Source organism: Periplaneta americana, chromosome 10 (genome assembly GCF_040183065.1).
Source record: "Periplaneta americana isolate PAMFEO1 chromosome 10, P.americana_PAMFEO1_priV1, whole genome shotgun sequence".
In the NCBI taxonomy this organism is placed as follows: domain Eukaryota; kingdom Metazoa; phylum Arthropoda; class Insecta; order Blattodea; family Blattidae; genus Periplaneta; species Periplaneta americana.
This window is the reverse complement of record NC_091126.1, coordinates 20745354-20766376: the sequence shown is the minus strand read 5'-3', so window position 1 is coordinate 20766376 and position 21023 is coordinate 20745354. Positions and strand designations below refer to the sequence as shown.

General features: G+C 37.1%; 1 protein-coding gene across 1 annotated transcript in view; it reads right to left on the bottom strand.

Moving 5' to 3' along the window:
* The window catches only part of LOC138707517 (uncharacterized), a 636564-nt gene that overhangs the window by 432508 nt on the left and 183033 nt on the right, over window positions 1–21023 (bottom strand). The gene's annotated exons all lie outside the window — the stretch shown is intronic.

Sequence of the window (21023 nt, the reverse complement as noted above, 5' to 3'; positions counted from 1 at the left end):
CATACAACTAAAAATCTATCTCCACGCTTCTAAAATCATTAAACCATTTGTTATTAAAATCTACTTTCAGTCAATTTAAGGGATAGCAAGAAAATTGATAGAAACTTTTTGTGATAAATTCGTTTTCTATACATCTATCAGACGTACGATGTATTAATGTTTTCATTATTGAAACGGCGATTTAAGTTGTCAAGATATTCTGACATATTGACAAGAAAAGTCAAATCCGTTACCCAATTTTGATCCACTAATTTAGGAACGTTTGTACCCTGAAACAGAGGAGTTGCATAAATATCATATAATTGTCTCTAGTAATGTCACGAGAGGTCTGAGATCATCCGATAAATCCACGAGAGAAACGAGTGGATTTATCTGGGAAATCTCAGACCTCGAGTGACATTTATTAGGACTATTTCGTGAATAAAATAAAAATTTAAATAATATATCCCTAAAATTCGATCACAAAATGTTAATAATTGTATATTAACGAATACTTAACCTATTCAGACATTGTGAAGTTGAAATACTCGTAGATGAATATCGATTATTGCAATAAAGAAATTCGATGTTATTATTCAGTAACATCAATTGCGAAAAGCGAAATGCAGATTTAACAATGTTAATTACATGTACTGCACTTTTCTCTTATTATTATAACAAATACATTTTCATTATCTGCTGAAATCATAATTTAATTTAACAGTAACAGTGGGGACAGCTATATGCCAATGCTTATGTATTCACAGCGAGACATGTTGCTGCACAGTGAAGCCATCTCTGTATAGATAGGCCTAATTAAATACGAATTTTATTACGCCATACGAAAGGCAATTTGATCAAAGACATTATTACTATGCAAGGTTTTTGAGTTTGATATGCGATGATGTTACATAAATTTGAACGTCTATTAATTGTTTAATTTCAAAACAAATGTTATAGGCTACAATTTTATAGGTTACGTTAGGCCTACCTGTGGAAGCAGGACCAATGTCAGCTGTGCCTTGTTTCGACCGTTACTTACAATGAGTGCTACACGAAAGCATTTTTTATAGCTCGACAAACGCATTCTCGCTGTAGTGTGTAACAGAACTAAAGCTGTATCTATACAGTTCAATATTCAAATCCCGTATGCGTGCAATCTGGGATGAATATTGAAAGAATCAAGTTTAAAAGGTACGTTCAATTAAGATGCATAAAGATTTTGTGTCTACATGGTGCGCCGTTTTGAAAGTGGTCTTCACTGCGTAAATATATTAATTAATATTAAATATCAATCTTGCATTCATTGCTTTAAAGTTGAAAGAAAAGTTTAACCGTGTAGTTGCATCTTATTGTATTCATGATCATCAATTTACGAGGAAACAGTTGGCGACAACGACTAAACAAAAGAACGACCATGCGATAAATTGATAGCGATAAATCTAGCTGCAGAAATTATCGCAAAGTCTGACTGTGATTGGTTGGAATTCAAAATTTCATTACACTTCATTGGTCGAAAATGGAATGACGTCATATAAACGAAATAGTCAAAATAAATACTGTATTGAATTCTGTCATATGTGATATGATAATCATACATCTTCTTTTATGAAATCAGCTACTAGGCTGCGCATGTCAAAAAACAAGCCAGACCACAACTGAACCTATCGTGCTTACTTAAACATGGTTTAACGTTGAATGAACAAGTGACGACTAAGGGAGGGAGATCATGCCTTACACCTTCACCCTGCTTGTTGGTTAAGGCAGCGTTTCTCAAACTATGGTCCGCTGACCACCTGTGGTCCTCGAGGTCTGCCCTTGTGGTCCTTCAAAAAAGACAGAAGAAAAAATAAAATTCAAACGAATTGCGTATCACACTAAAGGTGAAAATCTCAGAGTTTGGAAATGACACATGTCAATTGCCTTTCACTTTTTCTCCCAGGACTGACATTTTATGAAATTTATTACCTACCAGTCCACCAACTTCCCACTCTACGCTCAGCAACAAAAGAGGGATTTAAAGCACTATGAACGTGGTGTTTCTTGCCATCGTATTCCCTGCACATCTGGCGCTGCGCCTGTAACTCAGCCAGGGACCACCCGAATTCATAACAGAGGACCAAAGTACCGAACATTTTCATGACTTTCTTAATAGTTTTTCCGGCACCCAGTCTGCACATTGAAATGTGTCACGTAATGTACGTCGTAAACCAATAATAGAACATGCCAAATTGCATCTTTATTTGTTGAAAATCGGGCATGTTTCTGCAATATTTTTGTTATTTGTTTTTCCAGATGACGATATAAGAAATTTTAGGCTCCGCCTATTTTAAAATCAGGGTGAATGAAATCCAGAAATTCAAATTACAATACTTTTCTAATTATATTTTTTGTAGCCAATCACAAGTAACGTAGAACAGATTCTGTGCATTGTTTGGTCGTCGCTTGCCTGTTAGCAGTTAGTTGTTTGAAATCTTTCTTATGTTGTACACGCTAGTAGTTGTCTATGTCAATGGATGATCAACTCTTGCTCAGAAAGTGCTAAAAAAACCTTGAAAGAGAGAAAGACAGACGGAGCCAGCCGCAGCAGTTAAATGTTGTTTGTAGTTTCACAGCAAAAGCAGTTCACTGCCACGGTGCTCTCTGGCGGCTCATGCAGGTGGTCATGATATCTATCCCATGATTTGAATTTCAGAATGACGCATGGTACAATAATTATAGTAATTTTAGATAGACCACCTAAACACACATAGCAAAATTATATTATTTCCTAGCCTTGTAAATTAGTTTAGTACTGGAAATATAAACAGAATACAACCTTTTCAAGATACAACAAATATAGCTGCAACACTTTTTATTATTACACTATTAGTTAATAGTTCTTATTATGTTTAATTTTAAACTTAGGACGCGAGATTTTACAAGTCTTTGTACATTAAAGAGTATTCCTCTGTTCTCAGAAAGGTAACAGTCTGTATTCGCAAATAATCACAAATTCAAGGAAGTAATTTTTTACATGTCACGGCAAATGAAATGAGCTTACTTCTGAACTCTTTCTGTACATTGAGAGCTTTTACACTTCTTTCTTGTTAATACAGAGGACAGTTTTGCACACACCGGCTTTATATTCAAATAACTTAAGTAGTTATATCCTTCTCAACTAATGTCACATATGATCAAATCCAATTATTGACAGTGTGCCATATCTGTTCCAGTATGCAGTTTGAAATATTATATGCTTATATTATAATTTATATGAATATAAAACCGGAATGTGCTATATCTGTGCTAGTATGCAGAAAGGGGTCAAACTCTCCCTCAAGCATATAATGTGGAAGCAAAGAGTATATTTGGAAATTCTGACTTAGGCAGCATTACGAACAGTTAGTCCGATTCCTGATTTCGCTGGAATCTGAGTGACGTTCTGTTCTGTAGATTTATCAATTCAAGCTATAAACTTTCAGGATCTTCTATCGGCTGTAAGCGAAAAGGATTTCAGAAAAATCTCGATTCCTTGTCAAATGTCACTGTTTCTCCAAACTTAATAGTGAATTCTGCTGTAGGTCTTGAAGTAGGGTCTTATATTTGATAAGAAGATTTTCTTATCACTCTTCAAGATAGTTTACAGTCAAAGAAAGTGTAGTTGTCTATGTTTACATGATAATGTCACAATTCTAATTTTATCCATAAATGCTCTTAGCTAGTCGATCATATGTCGTGCAATTCTGTAAGTCGCACGCGCAACGTGCTAACGATATTTGATATCAGTCTCACCTTGTTGATATCCCATTTTTACCTTTAGCCGTTCTAAAGCAGATATAGACAGTGCTTATTTACTAAAATCATCACTATGTTTATTTGTAATATAAATGTCATGCGTAAGAAAGTGTAATAGAACATAATACAAGCTTTATCTCCCTTCTTAATAAAAAATCTTCCTCTTTCGACTCATCACTAAAGGGAAATGATCTGGGATTACATTGCTTTCACTTAAAATGAGCCGCCACTTATAGCAGACGCGAGCGAACTTGCGTGTTGCAAGAACCACATACAGACACTACAGCTGCTACAGACATCCAACAAGGAAAACTCAGTGCGCAGAAACCAGCGGGAGTGACTGTCTCACGCAGATGACGTATGCTCCCGTTTCCAGCATTCTCTCACGCCTACTACAGGGGAGCAAGAGGGATATAGCATGCGCGCCACGAGGAGTCCGAGCTGAGTTTTGCTTGTAGGATACCTATAGTACAGAGTCCTTTCTACCTGCACTGAGGTTGTGTTGACACTTTGAGAGCAGAGTTGCCCACCCATGTCTATGTCTGTTAAGTAGTATCCATTATACATAATGGAAAACTGGCTTCGATCCGGATCTTTGACAAGAAAGGAACGTGATTATATGCTTCATTTAGGCAGTGCTAATCGTTCAGAAGCTGTGTGTGACTATATTAATATCAGTAATTCTAGTGACATTAAAGAAATATCTAGTCCTAGTGGTAGCTGTTAAAAGAAAAAATACTTTCGTGAATATGACAAGGGTTATTTGGAACTTGGATTTACTTGGTGTGGCAATGAGCGTGAACCAAAACCTCGGTGCATTGTTTCTTAGCCATGTCATTGCAAAGTAATGAAAATATTCTGCTATTCAGAGGCCTTCCCTTAATAAAGTTGATTACCTTAATGCTGTCTTGTAACACGAGCACAAACAGGTTCTTCTATTAACGTTAACTTAATTAGTTAATCTATACTAATAACAAATCTGAAGCCAAAATTTTTCTGGTAATTTTCGATTTTCCAAAAATAATTGCTGATACCATGTACAGTATAATTAACCATCCTGAAACCGAAAACCGCTTTTTTGAAATTCTTGTTTGTATGTCTGTCTGTCTGGATGTTTTTTACCTTTTCACGCGATAATGGCTGAACCGATTTATATGAAAATTGGAATATAAATTAAGTTCGTTGTAACTTAAATTTTAGGCTATATGGCATTCAAAATACTTTATTTAAAATGGGATTATAAGGGGGCTTGAATTAAATAAATCGAAATATCTCCCTTATTATTGATTTTTGTGAAAAATGTTACATAACAAAAGTTTCTTTAAAAATTATTTCCGATACGTTTCATTCCAAGCAAAATTTTGATGGGACCAAATTGCACCAAAAACGGATGTTCTCTGAACCAAATGATCATATTTTAATTATTTGCATGTAATAAAAATTAAGAAATATGTTAAAGTAATTATCATTGCACTAAATGAGTGGTCTCTGGAGAAAAAATGATCGCATTTTAAATATTTAAATACAATTTAAATTAAGTGACATATTAAACGATTTATCCTTCTATCAAACACGAATGTTCCCTGGACCAGATGTCCTATTTTAATTACGTAATTACTTTATATTTATTTCTAATAAGTGCAGCGGAGCGCACGGGTACAGCTAGTACTAATATAAAATTAATTGAATTCAATTAATTTTAATTAATCCTATTTTAAAATATAAGTATACAGGTAATAAAATAAGCTACAAAAATTATAAAATTTGCTTTCGATTGGAACAAGAGTAAGGTGGTCCGTGGAACTGTTCTGACTTAAAAAAGTGGTCCCCACTTCAAAATAGTTTGAGAAACGCTGGGTTATGGTGTTGACTCGCAAGAAACGCTGGGTTAAGGGGTTGACTTGCAAGTCAAGAAATGCGGTTGGCTGAGTGTAAGCATTTGAAAGCCTGCCATTTTTAGTTTTACCACTGACCCACGGACCGGCTGCCCATGCTCGGTGTGGGGAAATACATATTCCAAGTCAAAACCAAGAATCTTAAAAAATAACGTAACTTAAGTAGGAATTTATAGAAGGTAAAAACTGAGTCCTGCGCCGTGGCGTCGCGGTCTAAGGCATCCCGCCTAGGACTCGCGTTACGGAATGCGCGCTGGTTCGAGTCCTCATGGGGAAAGAAATTTTCTCATGAAATTTCGGCCGTGTATGGGACCGGTGCCCACCCAGCATCGTGATGCACTTGGGGAGCTACGATAGGTAGCAAAATCCGGTTGCGAATACTAGCTATAACGTCTGGGGGGAACATCGTGCTAACCACACGATACCTCCATTCTGGTTAGATGATCGTCCACCTCTGCTTCGGCATGTGGGCGTGAGGCCAGCAGCCGGCGGTCGGTCTGAGCCTTTCACGGGCTGTAGCGCCACGGATTATTATTATTAAAAATAAACTGAATATTATTTATCTACAGCAAAAATTAAGATGTAAAAAATAATTTTAAAATAAATTAGAAAATAATATTTATAATGAAATGAAGAACGAAATTACAAATACTTGCCTTACACTGAGTTACAACAACATATAGGCCTCAAATTTGGTTTATAACAGCGAGTGAACTCACGTTATATTTGTAGGCAAAATGTACTGTACTCATAGGTCCTACGTAATGCAATCCCTGTTTACATAAGTTTTGATACGAAGCTGTGTAAATACACTATGGAAGAGGTACACTATAGTGACTTCGATGGCAAAGTTAACGCGGGTCATAAAGCCGAGTGGGGGTACTCAACATAACTAGCTTTTCCCTCGCCCGTTTTATGGTTACTTTGTCATTCAAAGGCACATTATTCGTAGAGGCATGTCTGTTTCTATCAGTGGCGTTTCACGGTTTAGTTAAAATTCATATAATAATTTACAACTTTAAACATAAAGTTTTCTGATAGAACACACACTTCGTCACGATCAGCGAAACTTTCGTCAAAATCAGGGCCATCACTGCCAGCTTTAATATCGCCTTCACCACTACCGTTGACAAACTCGCCTTCAAAACCACGGTTGTCAAAATTAAGATCAAAACTGCCGCAGCCAAAATTAAGATCCAAACAGACGTGAATGACTCAGGGAACGATATGCTAGCCCGGATACTTACTTGTGATGTGTCTTAGGTGCATCATTACAAGTCCGAGACAAGGCGTGCATTAATGCTTCAAGTTGTCAATGGTACACTCGTTCACAGGTGCCATATTGCAATTGCTGCTTCTTTGTTTCACTTGGCGCATAACGATAAAACTCTCATCTAGCAATGATAGCTTCAGGCTCTTCACTAAGAATGTATGCCTTACTTCACTTTGTAACTAACTGACTTTCCCTCATAAGTAAAGAGATATTTTGTTATATTTTGAACTTCTTTTGTGCCAATTTTCATTGGGTGTTACATTTTCTGTAGTTCAATTTCTCTTGAGTTTCGACACCTGTATGAATTTTCAAAGATAGTTACGATTGGATGACATCGTTTTCTTAACCGGTTATTTAATGACGTACTGTCAATTTCTCAGATATCTACCGTCGCGTCAGTGTAATTGGTCGTAGTATTACTGTTAGGGAGCCATGAAAAATAATAAATTATGGGATATTTAACGACTCTCGCAACTGCAGAGGTTGTATCAGCGTCGCCGTTGTGCCGGATTTTTGTCCCGCAGGAGTTCTATTACATGCCAGTAAATCTACTGACATGAGTCTGTCGCATATCAACATACTTAAATGCCATCGATCTGGGCCGGGATATACGTAATATATGGATTGTTACCCAAAACAATAATTATGTAAATAGTGGTAAATAATGAAGTTATACAAGGTACGGCAGAATGCACTCGCCGGTTTGAATTGGCCGCCATACGGTTTTCTTGATAGTTACGCTTGAGTGAAGTTATACAGGGTACGGCAGAATGAACTCCCCGGTTTGAATTGGGCGCCATACAGTTTTCTTGATAGTTACGCTTGAGTAAAGTTATACAGGGTACGGCAGAATGAACTCCCCGGTTTGAATTGGCCGCCATACAGTTTTCTTGATAGTTACGCTTGAGTGAAGTTATACAGGGTACGGCAGAATGAACTCCCCGGTTTGAATTGGGCGCCATACAGTTTTCTTGATAGTTACGCTTGAGTAAAGTTATACAGGGTACGGCAGAATGAACTCCCCGGTTTGAATTGGCCGCCATACAGTTTTCTTGATAGTTACGCTTGAGTGAAGTTATACAGGGTACGGCAGAATGAACTCCCCGGTTTGAATTGGCCGCCATACGGTTTTCTTGATAGTTACGCTTGAGTGAAGTTATACAGGGTACGGCAGATTGAACTCTCCGGTTTGAATTGGCCGCCATACAGTTTTCTTGATAGTTACGCTTGAGTGAAGTTATACAGGGTACGGCAGAATGAACTCCCCGGTTGGAATTGGCCGCCATACGGTTTTCTTGATAGTTACGCTTGAGTGAAGTTATACAGGGTACGGCAGATTGAACTCCCCTGTTTGAATTGGCCGCCATACGGTTTTCTTGATAGTTACGCTTGAGTGAAGTTATACAGGGTACGGCAGAATGAACTCCCCGGTTTGAATTGGCCGCCATACGGTTTTCTTGATAGTTACGCTTGAGTGAAGTTATATAGGGTACGGCAGAATGAACTCCCCGGTTTGAATTGGCCGCCATACGGTTTTCTTGATAGTTACGCTTGAGTGAAGTTATACAGGGTACGGCAGAATGAACTCTCCGGTTTGAATTGGCCGCCATATAGTTTTCTTGATAGTTACGCTTGAGTGAAATTATACAGGGGGAACGGCAGAATGAACTCCCCGGTTTGAATTGGCCGCCATACGGTTTTCTTGATAGTTACGCTTGAGTGAAGTTATACAGAGTACGGCAGAATGAACTCCCCGGTTTGAATTGGCCGCCATACGGTTTTCTTGATAGTTACGCTTGAGTGAAGTTATACAGAGTACGGCAGAATGAACTCCCCGGTTTGAATTGGCCGCCATACGGTTTTCTTGATAGTTACGCTTGAGTGAAGTTATAGATGGTACGGCAGAATGATCTCCCCGGTTTGAATTGGCCGCCATACAATTTTCTTGATATTCACGCTTGAGTGGCATATATCTCTGAGAAGCACAAGCCATGCCATTTCAGTTACCATCATGGCGTGGACAGGTGAACATTGTGGTGCACTTTGTTGAGCATTTTTAAGAAAATGGTTACTGTGATTGCAACGCTGTAGCAATTGCGTACCCATTTTAGAGTAGGTCAACACGAAAGGATTCCTGACAAGAAAATCCTACTGATATGGGTGAGAAATGTCACACAAAATGTTCAAATTTCAAACAGTAGTCGTTCGGTAGATGTCGCAACGTTCGGGCTCCCGAGAATATCGCAGCAGTGAGGCTTGCTGTTAGTACATCTCCACGACGTCCAGGCATTAAACATGCTCTGGTATTGGGAATATCTGATCGGAGTGTCAAACGAATGTTACACCTACACCTCAAGTTCCATCGCTACAAAGTTATGGTGGTTCAGGAACTTCGGCAACGTGACTGATTCAACCGCCAAGGTGCTTGCAAGACTATATTGGAAAATTTTGGAGGCGATGCTGTTGTGCTCAGCAGTGACTAAACTCATTTTCATTTGTCCATATTGGTTCCCAAGAAACCCTCGAGAAATGCATCAGCGACCTCTCCTAAGTGAGTGTATTACTGTTTGATGTACTGTTGTACATAACCAGACAACTGCCGGATTGTATTAACCTCTTCCCTTACTACAACAGTCGAGCCGTTCTTATTTCCGGCGTGGCCACGCCTTCTCGACTTTTGGCGCGACGAAGATAGGCAATAGCGGTGTTGCTAAATCTCTGTCAAGCCAATAGTGAACGAACGCAGTTCTAATAGCAGGTTGTCGAACAATCAGTCAGTAGTGCAGTGTTATTGTTGTTAATGCGGTGTTATCGCTGAGTTTTCAGCATCATAATGACGCGGAGGAGTCGGAAGACCATCAATTCGCAAAGCAGAGAAATGATTCTTAGCGTTAGAGATTATTTCGAAAATGAACGTGAAAATAAGGGTAGTTTATTGCCTTTAATGCAAGTGGTGCAAAGAACAGCTGATGCGTGTGATGTGAACAAGTTCGCGGTTTCTCAAATAACGACAGAGAAGTACGGACAATCCGGCAAAGAAGAAAATAAACTGAGAACTATGGCGGCGGCAGGTACTAACAATGATTGTAGCGATGTAGGCGTAGCACCTCTAAATTGAACAATACCGGTAGGCAAGGTTCTTCGTGTAATTTTTTTTATGTAGCAATGACTTATCATGACAAAATTTTTAATACTAACATATTTTACTTAATTTACAGGTTGTGTGGTTTTAGTTATTCATTCACTTTAAAAATTTTTATTTATTATATATTACAGCGTTCTCCCATTTTAGTAATTTCTAATATTGTTTCTTTATTTACGAAAATCGTTACTTCAAATGGTCGCAAAAACCAATTACAGCACAACGTGGTAAGTCTTCTTTGTCCTGGGATGGTAGGATCAACAATAACAATAATATATAATATTATGTGTTCATATATTACTAATTATTTATCGTAGGAAATAATTTTTCGTCCGATGTTTAAGAATAGACATGTGCTAAAACTTCGTTAAGAGTACAAGGGTAGACTTGACAACACAGTAACATCCACCGTGAGCGGGAAGCAGTATGTCGTCTGCATAACCTTGACGACAACCACTACCAGTGAAGCAGCGTGTCAGCTGATCAGAAGCTGTCGTGTGATTTGCTGCCGGAAATAAGAACGGCTCGACTGTATATATTTTACCAGTTTTGTGAAAAAGTGTCATATTTTTTATTTTCGTAAAGAGGTCATTTAATATTTCAGAATCACTGTGCATCACTAATTTTCTTACATATCTAAAAATCACTGTGAAATAGACATACATTCACACCCGAATTATTATCCCGAGTTATCTCGTTCACCTTGATTCCAGCTCTGGTAGTTGTCCCAGTTTGATTTTCTCCTGAACTATTTACCAACGTATGTTTTTTTATGGATTAATTTATGAGGTACAATACCAGTGCTGTTATCAAGGAGTTAAATGTTGCTTGTCGTGTGATAGACTCGACAGTAGTATCTGGTCTCCTATATGAGAGCGTTTTGGGAAGAATGGTGTAGCAGTCATTGAATATTTGTACCAGTACATCTGTTCTTCAGGTTTGTGAATAATGTTCTGCAGTATCACTATGCCCAAAAGTACACGTATTTCAGAATCTGTAGGAGGCCGCCAAGAATTATTTTCAGTATTCTGTGAACACTTATTAGCATGCCGAATCGTCTCCTCGAATATAATGTTGATGAGGTCATTATTAAAGAATAATTAAAAAAAATTGAGAATTATCGTTGTCAGAAACAATGTTAAAATTTCAGGGAATGGGGACCTCGGAGGTGTAGAAGAAATGGTGCCAGATGTCTTCTATTCAAACCACTGTCGAAAAGACGCGACATCAACTGATCTGAATTTGTTTGTTGGTCTATAAATTCGTCTTCTGATACCGATGTTTCATTTCCTAATCTTCTACAGGAATATATTCGTGACCAAAAGTTTCGGAATCACTAACTAGATCCATCTTTACACAAAACAGCACAAAAAACCTTAAACACAAACAGAAACCGGCAAAACTAACTAGAATCTACTCACTACTGTGTTTGAATGCTACATGAGAATAGAATTCCTCTCGCAAGGAAGAAGTACAAAAAACACCATCAGATATAGCAATATCACTAACTTCTGTAGCCATCTAGTGAGGAAAAGGTTAATGAAAGAATGGAAACGTATAATTCGGGATATAATCCTTAGTTGCGAAAATGGGACTCAAACGAGTTAACTCGGGTTCAGGGGAGGACGCAGGATTTTTTTTTCGGGGAGGGATTTGAGGAGATAGTAAAAATGGAATAATGAGAAATAAATTTATATACTCACAATCTGTTTCCGAGTCACAAACATTTACAAGTTGGCCTAGTCGGTATAGCCTTCTGTGCTCGAAGTTGCGGGTTCTATCCCAGCACAGTTCGATGGCATTTAAGTGTGCTTAAATGTGACAGGTCTCATATAGGTAAATTTATTGGCATGTAAAAGAAGTCCTGCAGGAAAAATTTCTGGCACACCAGTGACACTGATATTACCTCGGCAATTGCGAGCGGTTGTTAAATAAACCACAATTTTTTAATTTTAATATTTACAATGACTGAATACAAAAACAATGATAGAGTGATATTTACAGAAGAAGGTGACGAGGCTTCTTAGACGTTTCATCCAGTACTTAACAAGCTTTTATTTCTACATTTTTATGTACCATCATCAAGGCCAGTCCATTTAATCTGTCTGCTCCCATCGTGCTCCTCAAGTAAGTCTTCAAATACCGCAATGTTGAGAACGACCGTTCTGGTGTTGCTGTAGTTACAGGCAACATACAGAAAAGTATAAGAAGGGAAGGAGAATTGAAAGCCTAAAATACTCTTCAGGACTCTCTGTCTTGAAGTTAGAATGCTGTGTTTGTCTCCCTGCAGTTCTTGGAATTTCCAGAGTAATTCCAGTAAATTCAGCAATACTTTTTGCCTCTAGGTTCACTGGCTGAAAATTTAAACGAAAATCTTCCAGTTCTCTTTCCAGATTCTTACATAGCTCAATGCATGTCTTAAAGTCCATCTGTTCTGACTGTAATAGACTGGCTAAGCCATGTGACAGGCTAAAAACATGGCTAGCTACATTCATAGATACCAAAAATGCTGGTTTCTGTATGGCTTATATTACGATGTACCGAAGTACATATGATATTTCAGTGCAGAAATTCTGCGTCATCATATGATGATGGAAGAGTGGAACAGAGAAAAATTCTCTCCGGCACCGGGATTTGAACCCGGGTTTTCAGCTCTATGTGCTGACGCTTTATCCACTAAGCCACATCGGATTCCCATCCCGATGTCTGATCGAATCTTCTCAGTTTAAGTTCCACCTCTTGGGTTCCCTCTAGTGCTCTACCCTCATGCACTGCGTCATAGAGATGTATGACAATGGCGCAATGTCCATACATGTGCAGAGGTGCATATCATGATATGCGAAAAATAATCACTTTGTGATTTAAGATGGTGCTTATTCCGTCGGATCCTGGCCACTTAGTCACTCATAACGAGTTATATTATTAGTCCTCTTGCGTTGGATCTCTTGCAGTAAGTGTCAGAGAACAGTGCTACACTCCAGTGGGCAGCGGATCAGAGTTGCGAAGCAGAGGCAAGAAAAATCACAGATATAGGGATTTCTTTCAATCCAGAGATACATTTATTTAACATTCTAGCAAAGAGAATTTACGTGGAAAACCCTCTAATTCCTATGTACATTCACGAATTAAAATCAATATTATTTCTGTTTTTGGTTTCGTATTTTTCTAAAAATTTCGGGAGGGGATATATCCCCTTAATCCCCCCCTTGCGTCCGCCCCTGCTCGGGTTAATAAATTTTGACACAAGTTAGCAACCCGAGTTAACTCGGGTTAATCAGGGAAGCGGTTAAACAGCATCTTTTGTTGCAAGAAATCACACGTGGGAAATGAAGACATTCCGAAAGCCTGTAACATTTAAACCACGCACTTTCAGACATAGAACTTAAACTACCTACTGAACTTTCATTGTTTATATGTGAGGAACAGATTCCTGAATTTATACCGTTTATTTTTTGGGACAACCTGTACTCCGATTAAAGAAATACGTTAAAATTACATTATACAAGGCATAGGACATACGAAATGGATTTTACAGAAACTCATAATGCTGAAAGACTATATATTCAGGGACCATAAAAGACGCACAGTTTTGCGACCGTTCTGCGTGTTTAAGTACTTTTACCGCTAACAGTTGCAACCCTCATTTATGTACAGAAGATAACAAACAATGAAAACGAATGAGCAGGAGAAATGTAATGCTAAAGAAGAAGAAAAAAAAAGGCGACGTATATAAATCGTGAGTAAGGAAGGCCTTTGCAGGTCGACAGTTCGAAAGTGATAAGAGTAGCGAAAGGAAAATGGAAAACTGTAGAAAGGGAAAAGTGAAAACAAGAAAAAACAGAAAACAAAACAGGAACAGAAAGAAGGGAGATGACAGGGAGGCCTGGGACGTCGCAGCAGCAGTGATGTGGGAATTTCATTACTAGCACGTCGAGCAGTTTGAGACTGCGAATCATTCGAATTTTTCAGGAAAGGCGCTAATATCGACAGGAGAAATTCTGAAATGTATAAACTATTTATTCGTTTCCTTTCTAATGAAATTTGTTGAAGGCTTGTAAGACAACTATAATTTGAAACACCGTATAAAATGTAACAAAACGTTTTTAATATGTAATATAATATGTATTTATATAATAATAATAATAATAATAACAATAATAATAATAATAATAATAATAATACAAAATAATACATCAGACTACAGAATATAAATACAACAATAGAAATAATACGTCACTATAAAAAGGTGATACAATAATATTAATAAATTTTGAGGGACGAATGAGGAACGCTCGTGTTTGGCCGCAGTTCATATATATTATTAATAGACTATAAGAGGAATACTCTATATAAATAAAATAAAATAGAAACAAAGTAAAATTACAGTTACAATGAAATTACATAATATAATATTAACATAGAGAAGAATAGTAAGACAATTTATGGGAGAAATATTATCTTACTGGATTACATGTTAGAAGTTCTAGGTGTAATTTAGCTACAGAATTATACAAACGAGAGCAAAAATTATGTAATGGTAAGCTTTAGACCAGCAGATGTGAAACATTTTGGGGCCGTATTTATAGACATTCTTAGCGCGGGCTTCCGGTGGATTATATGATATGATATGATATGATATATGATAATATATGACATGATATATTATATGATATGATATATGAGATATGATGTATTTTTTGGGATTAAAAAAAATTTGCTATATATTTATTTACAATTTACATTTGAATTGAATACATATGAATAGATACCCGAAATGAGCATAATGCTCGTGCTCGGGTACAGTCCAGTAGTCTACATAAATATGTATGATGTATTATGTGATATGATATGATATGATATATGAATCCTGTAGAAGTAATCAGTCGATAGCCGGGGCTAGTTTAGCACGCTCGTAGCGAAATGTCTATGAATAGCACCCTTAGGTTCTACTAATGTTGAATTATTATTTCGTCTTGTATCGTGATTATGTGCCTGTAACATCAACTTATTACGATTTTTATGATAAAATTTTAACATACTGTACATTATATTTATAAATTTGATCAATATTAACTACATTGAATTCAGAATAAATTAATTTAGGAAAACGTATTCTATGTCTTTCACGTGTTAAATTTTATGTTACCTTGTTAACATGTTTCGGCCTGCTAAAAAGATAACATCAAATTTAACACGTGAAAGATATATAATACGTTTTCCAAAGTGATAGTGTTAAAAGTTGTGTAATCAAAATGTAAAATTAATTTAGTTGGATAATCAAAACGTTTCTTCATACAAATTTTAATTAGACCTATTCGTTTTTGTAATAAATTTAACGGACTAAGACTGATTTTTGTACTTCCACCCCAAAAAATATTGTCATATTCAATAACAGACTGAAAAATGGCCAAATAAACATTTCGTAGAACTCGAATGGGGAAGTAGCATCGAAGATTAACGAATTTATAAATTGTTTTACGAAGGTTTAATATATTATTTTCCATAAATTAACTGAGAAGTATAAAACTGCTAACAGAAAATTTTTTGATCATGATGTGAACATCTGTCTGACTGTAGTCTGCAAACCCAAATGGAACTTTAAACACTGTTCCACTAACCGAACGATATAATGATGTAACTTTATATTTTGGCTCAAGTATACTGGGTGTTCAGTTCGAAGTGTGTCATGGCTCGCTGTATGCCGTCATGTGGCTAGCCGATGAGCCTAGAGAATTCAATCTCCCTACACTTCCGCAGAGGTGTATAACCTATGAGGCAGAGAAGTTGCCTAGCAAGTACGGCGTTCATTCAGAAAAGTACGTACAGATACGTACGGTAACGCCGGTAGTGGCAGGAATGTGAACTGTTTGGAAATATGTACTGTCGGGATATGGGGAGAGGGTTAAGACGATTACTTACGGATTTGTTGACATTAACTTCGACGGTCAACATGGACACGGAGCATTTGGTTTGTGTTGTGGAATGTTACCGTACGCAACCGATGATAACAAATACCCTGCGTACGACTTGCCGGCGCAAAACACAGTTCGAAAGAGGCTATGGTAGCACACAGACGTACAGACCGCCATCTGTTGCTACGACGTTCAAGTTATACTGTACTCGTTCTCAAGTTCAGATTGAAGAACGCCTTAAATAATAGGCAACTTCTCTGACATATAAGCTGAAACTCGCTTCAAATCGGTGACCCAACAACAGTGATGTCATGACACACTTTGAAATGAACACCCAGTATAGTCTGGGTCTCCTTGCTTTGAATCCTGAGGGTGAAGCATTTAATCATTTCCCCCTTATTTGGTCTAGTTACGAGATTGAATTCTTTGAAATTTCGGTACTTGCAAATACTACAATTGACAGTTACGTTCTGTTATGTTGACAGCATCGTTAGCCTTTGAAGAACGTTACTGGTGAGTGTTATTCGAAATTTGATCGCGCGGCATGTACTTGTATTCCACTGCTATTTGTTACGTCATCACATCTCTACTTTCAATGCTGATAACATGAAATTGTCAGTATCTTCTGTGATAGTCGAACTCTGATGTCTGGAGTTTTTGAATGTAATTGTGACTCTTTTCTGTGTAGTAATATATATTTTTTTTAGAGTGGATTGTAATCCGCGCGAGTGCTAACGCCAGCGTTTTAACAGGTGAAATATAAGAGCATATTTTCGATTTCCTTATTTGTAATTTGATTTACCTCTATACGCCATTCGTAATACATTTTTACACGCACTTTCTATTGTTGCAGTGTCTATTTTATCCTGCAATATAAACGATCACGTGGACATATTTGATAATACAGAACAATGGCTTCTTTTTATATGAAACAGACATGAACTCGAATCCAATAGTGACTTAAATTTTAGGAGTAGGAAGTTGTAACTCTAGAGTGCAGTTTATAAGTAAAAATTAAGCCTATATAACAACAATACTTACTGCACGCTAATGAATCCACTTTGACTCTACGGGTGTTCATTTCAAAGTGTGTCATGACGTCACTGTTGTTGAGTCAGCGATTTGAAGCGAATTTCAGCTTATATGTCAGAGAAGTTGCCTATTATTCAAGGCGTTCAATCTGAACTTGAGAACGTGTAGGTATAACTTGAACGTCGTAGCAACAGATGGCGGTCTGTACGGTCTGTGTGCTACCATAACCTCTTTCGAACTGTGTTTTGCGCGGGCAAGTCGTACGCAGGGTATTTGTTATCTTCGGTTGCGTACGGCAACATTCCACAACACAAATCAAATGCTCCGTGTCCATGTTCACCGTCGAAGTTAATGCCAACAAATACGGAAGTAATCGTCTTAACCCTCTCGCCATATCCCGACAGTAAGAAAAAATCTCACCTCAGTACGTGTTTCCAAACAGTTCACATTCCTGCCACTACCGGCGTTACCGTACGTATCGGTACGTACTCTTCAGAATGAACGCCGTACTTGCTAGACATCTTCTCTGGCACATAGGTAATACGCCTTTGCGGAAGTGTAGGAAGATTGAATGCTCTAGGCTCATCGACTAGCCACATTACGGCATACAGCGAGCCATGACACATTTTGAACTGAACACGCAGTACTGTGGTACATCGGTATGTTTCATATTAGTGAGCAGAGTATGTGAAAATATAAACAACAACGGACAACGTTATCGCAACTCATTCATACATAAAAGTGAGTCGTTGACTGGGCACTTTCATTAAGGTTTTACGCCAAAATCGGTGGCGACTGTACCCAATATTAGTCAAGTTGAGGTTTCATCTGGACATAGAGAGCAGAGCTGCAATCTTCATAGTTTTCTTATAGGTACAAACAATGGACAGTTACAATTTTAGAGTTTTGTTTTATGAAACCTGAATGGAGTATTCTGCATACATAAATGTTACATGTTACTGATTTTAAATTCTAATTTTGATTTTTAAACTAATAATATTCATCATTATTGTACTCTACGTCGTGGCAGGCCATAATACCCATCTCTGAATGCTGTTCATCATTATTCTCATAGTCGTCGTCGTCTATTTAATGCTCTCATCCGTTCTCACTTCTGTATGAAGCTTTGAACAAGTGCTAGATATACATCAAAACCATGGTCTCTAGTCACATGGTTAACAGAGAACAAGACCATAACCTTCAACAACATAAAAACACGAAAAAAGTTACAGATACCCAGTCTTTTTGAAAGGCGGAAGATCTCTAATTTTATACCGAAAATTACACACATATACTCTGGTTTGATACCCGAGTACACATTATTTTTGGTCACAGCAAGAGATAGAAAAACAAAAAAGAATTAGTCACTAGTTCACGGACAATTTTAATCAATAGATTTAGTAGAAGCTAATATAAATAAACATGATCGGATTTCTATGACACGTCACATTTCTATCCTGATCTCGTTTCACAAACGTCAGTTAAATGAAATACATTCCTGCTTTCTCTGAAAACCATGACACGATTTTATTAGTCATATAAATGCCTAATTTACCATATTTTAGCATAGTCACATTTGACCAAAAATGGTATAAAACTTATTTTTTGGTCATATTACAAGTAATCATTTTGACAATTCACCAAGTATTATTCACACATTTTGTGTCTACTGTAACAAGAGATTTTGTTTGCGTTTGGTTACATTAGATTGCCTTTTCTTATTGTTAGAAACATTTTGTGGTTAAATAAAGTCTGAAGGTACCTGAATTCGTTTGGAGTAAGTTTTCAAAAGACAAAAGAATGTTAGGAATATGGCTATGTTGTTCCTGGTCGGTCTCGCCTTCACCCATGTCAAACATGTAACATTTAAGTATTAATTCATAAACGTTAGTGACCCTGTTAGCATATCTGTAAAAGAAAGTTTCACAGTGAAAGACGATGGGCAGTTTTCACTCCTCTTCTACCCCTTCTATTTTTCTATGGCTAATATAAGAAATTAATATCCAAAAACAATTTTTTTGAATGGTGAATAAATAGATCTGTGGAAAAGAAATAAAATAGTCGCATCGTATACGTTAGGGAATGAAACCATTCCGGAAGCTAACAAATGTAACATTTAGCAGCGATCTCGGCTGGGGGTAACACGTTACGGACACAGCGGGAAAAGCATGGAGAGCGTTACACTTTGTGATGAGGGTACTAAGAAAAGGCTCTGATAAATCCAAAGAGATTGCATATAAATCACTAGTACGTCCAATAATGGAATATGGTGCTGCATGTTGGGATCCTTACAGATTAGAACATACTAAGACACTGGAAAAGATTCAAAAACGGGCTCTCAAGTGTTGTCGGAAAAATTCACCATTAAAATGGGACACACTCACGGACAGGAGAACGCGAATTCGATTATGCGCACTGTTCAAAACATACAGAGGTGAGCCTGCCTGGAGAGAAATAAAAAATAGGTTGCAACCGCAAAATTACTCTTCAAGGAACGACCACGCATATAAATTGAGGGAAAGAAGACAGAGGACGGACACTGGAAAGCTTTCTTTTCTCAATCGTGCTATCAGGGACTGGAATGCTTTACCTGCAGACTTACTAAAGGCTTTACCAACAACCAAAAATGCATTTAAAAATAGGCTTAAGGACTTTACTAATAGACGATAATTATACACAGTATGTAAAGGATGAAAATGATATTTTGTTATTGAAGTGTTGTATCAGTGAAGAATTATGTTGTGTCAGTGAAGTGTGTTGTGTCAGTGAAACGTGTTCCTGTGACGGAAGCTTTATAGTTTATAATGGCAGTGCAAAGTATTTGAACAGTGAAATGTTTTTGAAGTGTTAGTGAAATCAGGATAGAATCAGTGAAATGTGTCGTAGTTCCAGTGCAGTGAGTGAGTTGACAGCGAAATGAGTGTAATGTGGAAAGGTACTTGTGCAGATATGAACATATCATACACGTGGGTTTTAGTTCGAACTTAGATTTAAGATACAAATTAGATTTATTTTAAATGTTATTTTAAGTGATCGTGCTTCATTTAATTTAGGATATTCCCTATTATTATTATTATTATTATTATTATTATTATTATTATTATTATTATTATTATAAATTATTGTTAGTATTAATTATTTGTAGTAATTATTAGTATTATTATTAAGTGTATTTTTAATTAATAAGTTTATTATTGTCATTATTGAGTGTAATTAGTTACCACTGCCACCGGGTATATACCCATTGCAGTGTGAATACATACATACATACATACATACATCTGTGGAAAATATTTAATTTGTTTTCTCTCATGTTTACAAGTATTTACGTCATGTTCTGGCATATGTAAGTGCATGCATAACTCCAGATTTTTAATTCACAGAACTCCGAGTCCTATAAATGGCACTCCAAACATTATCCTGCCCTTGGGTGTGAAGAAAATAACAAAATTTGTACAGCCGTATAAATTGAAATACAAGAAGTAATGCATGCAAATTTGAGCACCCCTGTAGTATACGTAACTTAATTAATGCTGAACTTTGTTGCGGCACCAACTACTCTGTTCTGCCGCCAGGAGGAGGGCTGGTCTAAACTTTTAACCATCCATTAAACCCCATGCATCTATAAAAGTTAAATCAGCAGCGTTTGCAAAGTGACAGCGCATAAACTGGAAGTCGGGACGTCATTGAGCTCCCCCCTTTCAGTCTTGTTCCCTATGTTCAAACGAATTTTAGTACAGATATTCTTTCTTCTATTCAGCCATTGTTTATTTCGTTGCACTAAAAAGAAAATACAGGTTCCAACTGAATGATACTGCTGTGCACCAGGGCATAACTATATCTACAAAACTTTATATAACGATCTATACTTTGTCATCTTTGAGAAATATTGCTAAGGTATTTCTGAAAGCATTATACACCAGGATTGGGATTTTAGGGGCAATTTTCATAGGACAAAAGTAGGGGAAAGATGATAATATTTGACAAAAAATAAGACCAAAGGATGGTTTCAC